Genomic DNA, 8,197 nt, shown 5'->3' on the forward strand with positions numbered 1-8,197 from the left:
TCTCAGCACTTTGGGAGGCCGAGGCAGGCGGATCACCTGAGGTCGGGAGTTCAAGACCAGCCTGGCCAACATGGTGAAACCCTGTCTTATTAAAAAATAAAAATAAAAAAAAAAAAAAATGGAAAAGGCACTGAACTGTAGCTGTTTTCATTAGTGGGCATTGACTGTGCAAATTCCCACTTCAGTAGAGCTTTGCTATTGCCCCCAAACCATGCCCTTCATGCAAATATTAATGCAATTTCTACTGCAAGCAAAAATCATAGGGATATTAACCAGATCTCCTTGAACAGTTTCACTGAGTTCCTCCTGGCTGTAATGAATCTCCCCTAGCAGCCAGCTGAAACATGTTTATTTAAACTATTTAAACATTCACTTGGTGGAAAATAAGGGAGCAGCAGCAGCAGCATATTTAACAAAATTTTCTTAGCAAAAAAGGGAGACACACACATATGCATTTATAACAACTCTTTCTTACTTTACAGAAAGATGATACATCCCGAATCTAAAAAAAAGAAAGATATTTTTCCCAAAAATCACTTTTCAAAAAATCAAAATGCAAACAAATAAACAAAACCCCCCAAAACTTGGAATGTCCTTGTTCGCTAGTTTTTCCTTCCTCTTCAGTGTTGAAATTTCATTTCTCTTTCCACTGTATGTTTCATGTTGGTAAATCCCCTTAGATTAAAAAAAGAAGTTTTTTCTTTAGGCTATGTTATTAAAACCAGTCTAGTCTCACCTGTACGATTGAGGCAGCCATGGGAGTAATTTGTTTCTCTAACAGAATGAGTCTCTCCAGATCTAAGAATCAGCCTGGCTTTCACAAGCAAGCCACAAAAAACGTTATCAGGTCTATGGATCAGTCTGAGACCTGCCCTATCTTCCTAGAACAGTTTTCACATCTGATAAGAAGTGCTTAATATGCTTCAGAAAAATGTATATAGAGCTGGAGCTGGAGGACTCCCTGTTTAAAATGTGGATTCACATAGAAAAAAATCACAAGGAGGCCGGGCGTGGTGGCTTATGCCTGTAATCCAAGCACTTTGGAGGCCAAGGCGGGTGGATCACCTGAAGTCAGGAGTTCAAGACCAGCCTGACCAACACAGTGAAACCCCGTCTCATAAAAAAAAAAAAAAAAAATAATAATAATAAATAAAAGAAAAGAAAAAGAAAAAAATCACAAGGAGTCATGTACTGTGATCACAAGATTCAGCTGCTCCTCCCAGGTGCCCAGCCTCATGAAAGACACAACTCAGCTTCTGTTGCATTTTATTTTATTTTTTTAGATATTTGTTGTTTTGCATCCCCAGTAGAATGACTATTCTGTCACATTACACAGTAAAATAAATAATTTCCATATCTCTTTCAGTTGTCTTGTTTATTTGTGGTTCACACACCAACTAGTCCATTTTGTGGTCCCTCGACTTTGCCTAGAATGTAACACAAATGTAAACCTCAATGTATTTGAAGAACTAATGCTTGTATTTCACTTTTTCCTATATCTCCATTCACTATAACCTATGTTTTTTATAATCATGTAAAAATGATATTTATGTTTCTTCTAAAGTTGGAACATCTAGTTTATCATGTAATTAAAAGCTACAAATAATTGTTGCAAGTTAGGAAATTGTACTTGTAGCATGTAATTGGTATTGACAATAAATGCAAAGGTTTATAAAATTCAATTGCTATTCTATCACGTGGACCTCATCAGCCAGTTATAAACCAACCTCTCAAAATTTTCAGTACAAACTCATGTTCTGTACTTGTGAACCCTGAATCTCAATCACAAGGTGTATTTTAAATTCTAAATCCAAGAATAGTCTCAATTTTTTTTTTGAGACTGAGTCTCGGTTTGTCACCCAGGCTATAGTGCAGTGGCATGATCTCAGCTCACTGCAACCTCTGCCTCCCAGATTCAAGCAATTCTCCTTACTCAGCTGCCTGAGTAGCTGGGATTACAGGTGCCCACCACCACACCTGACTAATTTTTATATTTTTAGTAGAGACAGGGTTTCACCATGTTGGCCAGGCTGGTCTCAAACCCCTGACCTCGGGTGATCCACCTACTACGGCCTTCCAAAGTGCTGGGATTATAGGCGTGAGCCACTGAGTCTGGCTGTCAGTTTTTAATGGTGACATTATTTTTTGTTGAGATGCAGGTCTTGCTATTCTGCCCAGGCTGGTCTTGAACTCCTGGACACAAGTCATCTTCCCATCTCAGCCTCCCCAGCAGGCTATTTCACTGTTAGAGTTTAAGACTGTTGCTACTGCCTTCATTATGTCTCACTGACTTTATGAATCCAGTTCATAAAATTTTGCAGTGAAGAACACAATCTAACATATGTGCTGGTATCCTCAAGCTTATGGGTGAAAATGAGGACCAGAAAGAGAAACAAGTGCACAGAAAAATATATGGGTAAATGATTTCTCTATTTCCACCACCCTCACAATCTACCATAAAGTCCTGCCTATCCTACATTAAAGATCTACCTCTCACTTTCCTTGTTACCATCCGTCAGACCTGGTTCCCATTCTTTCTCACCTGGACTAGTGCAGAGCTTCCTGTCTTCCCACTTTTACTGTTGCTCCTGCTAATTTATTCTGCACACAACAGCCAAAGAGGTATTTAAAAATGTAAACCAAATTATCTGACCCCTTTCTCACAAAGGCATCCCTTTGCACCAAGAGAAAAATTTTTACCCCTTGGCATAGGTCATATTACACTACATCCCCTGGCTCCGCTTGTCCTTCCACACTAGTTATTTTATTTTATTTTATTTTTTCCCGATGGAGTTTTGCTATTGTTGCCCAGACTGGAATGCAACGACATAATCTCAGCTCACTGCAACCTCTGCCTCCCAGGTCCAAGCGATTCTCCTGCCTCAGACTCCCAAGTAGCTGGGATTGTTTTTGTGCTTGGGTTACACCATTGGATATTGAAACTCCTAATCTTGCAAAGTAAATTTTTTTTTGTTTTGTTTTAAGTCCTGTGTTTTTCCTAAGACCATTAAATAGTAATTTAACATTTGAGCTTTGTTTTTCTTATTGATAAAAGGCAATGTTAGCAAAATTCTTGCTATTAGATTCAAGTTCATTATTTTTCGGTTAAGGTTTTAAATAAAAACAAAACAAAAATGAAAAACCTCTTTGCATGTCTTAGGAGGATATTTAGGCTTTGCAAGGTGGCTCATACCTGTGATCCTAGTACTTGGGGAGGCCAAGACAAGTGGATTGCTTAAGCCCAGGAGTCTGAGACCAGCCTGGGCAACAAGGCAAAACCCCTTCCTACTAGAAGTACAAAAATTAGCTGGGTGTGGTGGTATGCATCTGTGGTCCCAGCTACTAAGGAGGCTGAGATGGGAGGATCACTGGAACCCTGCAGGTGGAGGTTGCAATGAGCCAGATAGTGCCACTGTACTCCTGGGTGACAGAGTGAGACCCTGCCTCAAATAAATAAATAAATACGTAAATAAATAAATAAGGTTTCATTTTAAAAAAGAAAAAGAAGAATATTTAAGTTGTCTTTTTTTTCAAAAAAATTTTTTTAAAGACAGGGTTTCACCATGTTGTCAGGCTGGTCTTGAACTCCTGACCTCAGGTGATCCACCCACCTTGGCCTCCAAAGTGCTTGGATACAGGCATGAGCCACCACTCCCAGCCTTAAATTGTCTTGAAATAAACTGTCAGTCCAATTGTGGTAGCTCACACCTGTAATCCCAGGACAGTTTGGGAGGCCAAGGCCGGAGGATCACTTGAGCACAGCAGTTTGAGATCAGCTTGGGCGACATGGCAAAACCCTATCTCTACAAAAAATACAAACATTAGCAGGTCGTGGTGGCAGGTACCTGTTGTCCCAGCTAGTCCAGAGGCTGAGGTGAGAAGATGGTTTGAGCCCTGGAGGCTGAGACTGCAACAAGCTGTGATCACTGTCACCGCACTCCAGCCTGGGTGACAGAGTGAAAGCTTGTCTCAAGAAAAGAAAACAAAAACCTGAATCCTCATTCTGATAGTTAGGAGTTCTGTGTTCTTGAGCAAATTAAAAACCTTACTAAATTCCAAATTCTTCAGCTGCAAATGTGGAATCATAATATTTATCTCCTAGAATTTTTTTAAGAATTAAGGCTAGGCGTGGTGACTCTCGCCTGTAATACACTTTGGAGGCGGAGTTGGGCGGATCACAAGGTCAGTAGTTTGAGGCCAGCCTGGTCAATATGATGAAACCCTGTCTCGATTAAAAATACAAAAATTATCTGGGCATGGTGGTGAGCACCTGTAATCCCAGCTACTCGGGAGGCTGAGGCAGGAGAATTGCTTGAACCTGGGGGCAGAGGTTAGAGTGAGCAGAGATTGGGCCATTGCACTCCAGCCTGGGCAACAGAGCGAGACTCCATCTCAAAAAAAAAAAAAAAAAAAAAAAAAGAAGTAAACCCTGGTGGCATTGACCATGACCCAGCAGGTGCTGCAGAACTACAACAATGAGCTGATAAAAAAAATTACTTAAAAAAAAAGAAAGGTGAGTTATTAAATGTATTTTATACAACATAAACTCTCAAAAAAATGATAGCTATTAATATACTATTTGTAGCAGTGTATTAATTTTGAATGGAGTTGATCCTCATTATTCCAGGATTCTGTATTTGTGAATTTGGCTATTTGCAGAAATTTATTTATAACCTCAAACCCAACACTTCTGACACTTCACAGACATGCACACAGAGGATGAGGCTGAACAAGGCAACACTCTGCCTTCTCGTTTCTGTTGTCATACTATAATACACACAAATGCTCTTTTCACAGTCTATTTAGTGCCATACTTTATTTTTGAACTTTTTGTTTTGTTTTGTTTTAAGATAGAATCTCACTCTGTCACTCAGCCTGTAGTTCAGTGGCACGATCTCTGCTCACTGCAGCCCCCTGCCTCACAGGTTCAAGCAATTCTTGTGCCTTAGCCTCCCAAGTAGCTGTGATCGCAGGTGTGTGCCACCACACCCAGCTAATTTTTTGTGTTTTTGATAGAGATGGGGTTTCACCATGTTGCCCAGGCTAGCCTTGAACTCCTGACCTCAAGTGATCCACCTGCCTAGGCCTCCCAAAGCGCTGTGATTACAAGCGTGAGCCACCATATCTGGCCACATTTTTGAGCTTTTTGTTGAGGAATTCACTGTTTAAAATGGTTCCCAGTGTGGTGCCAAAGTGCTATTTTATGTTCCTAAACACAAGACACGTGTGATGTGTCTTACAGATAAATCTTTGTATTAGATAAGCTTCATTCAGGCATGAATTATAGTGCTGTTGGACATAAGCGTATTAAGTAATTGTCTTCCTTTTTTTTCTTGTCTTTTCTTTGGAGACAGAGTCTTGCTCTGTCGCCCAGGGTGGAGTGCAGTGGTACAAACTTTGCTCACTGCAATCTCCGTCTCCCAGGTTCAAGCAATTTCTTGTGCCTCAGCTTCCCAAGTAGCAGGGACTACAGCCACCCATCACCACACCTGGCTAATTTTTGCTATTTTAGTAGAGTCAGGGTTTCACCATGTTGCCAAGGCTGGCTTTGAACTCCTGAGCTCAGGCAATCTGCCCACCTCTGCTTCCCAAAGTGCTGGGATTATAAGCATGAGCCACCAGGCCCAGTCAAGGGCCAAGTAATTGTCTTTGTAAACCAAAAATAAAATTCTAAGCTCCCCCAAGTATCTGAATGGATCTCTCCTCTCAGCCAAGGGCAGTCCAGAGTTAATCTGAAAATCTAGTTCAGGCTATGATGGAAGTGGGGGTTGTACAAAACTCATTATACTCCTCCAGCATCAACATCAATACAGCTTTTCAGTGTGATAAGATGCTTTTACAATCTATTGCTTCTGAAGCCTGCTATTTGGAGGCTTCGTCTGCATGATAAAACTGTGGTCTCCACAACCCTTTGTCTTATCCCAGACACTACTGTCTACTGTAAATAACTCTTACATTGACTCACGCCTGTAATCTCCGTACTTTGGGTGGCTGAGGCAGGCGGATCACAAGGTCAAGAGTTTGAGACCATCCTGGCCAACATGGTGAAACCCTGTCTCTACTAAAAAATACAAAACTTAGTTGGGCATGGTGGCGCACACCTGTAGTCCCAGCTACTCGGGAGGCTGAGGCAGGAGAATCACTTGAACCTGGGAGTTGTGCCACTGCCCTCCAGCCTGGTGACAGAGTGAGTGAGATGCTGTCTCAAAAAAAAAAAAATAAAATAAAATAAAAATTTCAATCAATTGCCAATTAGAACATTAAAAAATCTTTCTATGACCTGGAAGCTCCTCTTCCCTTCGAGTTGTCCTATCCTTACAAGATCTAACTAATGTAAATCTTACATTTATTGATTGATGTTTTATGTGTCCCTAAAATGTATAAAAGCAAGCTGTACCCTAAAAACCTTGGGCACATGTTGTCAGCACCTCCTGAGGCTGTGTGATGAATGAATCCTTAACCTTGGCAACAGAAACTTTCTAAATTGATTGAGACCTGGATCAGATGCTTTTGGGTTCACATCTTTAAACAGAAAAACATAAAACAAGGTTGTGTATTGATCGGTTGACAAAATGTTGTCACCAAGGGCTGTAGGAACCTAACCCTGTATTTTCCCTAGGAGCAATGAGTCATTATTCACTAATTCAGTGTTTGTGGAGACTTTACAGGACATAACTGTCATGAATAATGAGAATCAACTCATTGGAGACTTGCTTTAAAAGCACTTGCAAGAGGCCAGGCACGGTGGCTCACACCTGCAATCCCAGCACTTTGGGAGCCCGAGGGGGGTAAATCACTTGAACTCAGAAGTTCAAAACCGATCTGGGAAACATGGTGGAACCTTGTGTCTACAAAAAATACAAAAATTAGCTGAGTGTGTTGGTGCACACCAGTAGTCCCAGCTACTGGGGAGGCTGAGGTGGGAGGATCAGATGGCTTGAGCCTGGGAGGCAGAGGTTGCAGTGAGCAGTAATTGTACCATTGCACTCCAGCCTGGGTGACAGAGTGAAACCCTGTCTCAAAAAAACAGAAAAACAAAAACAACCCACTTGTGCTCTAGTGGATTTTTTTTTTTTTTTTTTTTTTTTTTTTTTTTTTTTTTTTTTTTTTTTTTTTTTTTTTTNTTTTTTTTTGAGATGGAGTCTCACTCTGTCACCCAGGCTGGAGTGTAGTGGCGCTATCTGGGCTCACTGCAATCTTTGCCTCCTGGGTTCAAGTGATTCTCCTGCCACAGTCTTCCTCCTGAGTAGCTGAGATTACAGACGTGCACCACCACACCCAGCTAATTTTTGTATGTTTAGTAGAGACGGGGTTTCACCATGTTAGCCAGGCTGGTCTCGAATTTCTGTCCTCATATGATCCGCCTGCCTCAGCCTCCCAAAGTGCTGAAATTATAGGCTTGAGCCACTGCACCCAGCCTTTTTTTGTTTTAAGCCAGGGTCTCACTGTCTTGCCCAGGCTGTGTTCTCCAGCTGCTTGGCTCAAGTAATCCTCCCACCTCAACCTCCCAAATAGGACTACAGGCGTACACCAACATGCCTGGCTTCTTTAGTGGAATTCCATGCAAATAAGAACATTGGGAGAGTCAGAGTAACTTTATTTGTATTAATACCAGAATACCTACTATGTCAATATTTGACCTGTAACCCAGGAAATATTAACATAGATCCAAGGACAAATCTAATTTATACCACTCTAACTAGGGTTTTCTGGTTTTGTTTACGTCAACCTGGTAGGTAGTGAAATCAAATGTAAACATGCTGTACAAAAGCATAGATTTATTTCCAAGCATATGACTTAGAAGATATTTTAGAAAAAAAAATATTTTTTTCTTTGAAGAGAAAAGCATTCTTTCTCTGTCAATTTCGCATACAGGACAAGACCTTAAAAAAGAATTGCCTTAAAGGGAGAGAGATGTCAAGATGCTCTCCCCATGAGCCAGCAGGTATATGGATAGTCCTTACCACTGGTTACTAGTTTGTTTAAAGGTATTGAATGCAATTATGGAGAGGAGATCTTGGGAGCGAACATCAATATTTATTGCCTGAACATCTCTCATATGATTAACTTTGGCAGATAATTGGGTAGAAGAATGTGAGAATTGGCTTTATAGGCTCATGCCTATAATCCCAGCACTTCGAGAGGCCAAGGCAGGTGTATCCCTTGAGCTCAGGAGTTCAAGACCAGCTTGGGCAAA

Source organism: Cebus imitator, unplaced genomic scaffold (genome assembly GCF_001604975.1).
Source record: "Cebus imitator isolate Cc_AM_T3 unplaced genomic scaffold, Cebus_imitator-1.0 Scaffold16, whole genome shotgun sequence".
NCBI lineage: Eukaryota > Metazoa > Chordata > Mammalia > Primates > Cebidae > Cebus > Cebus imitator.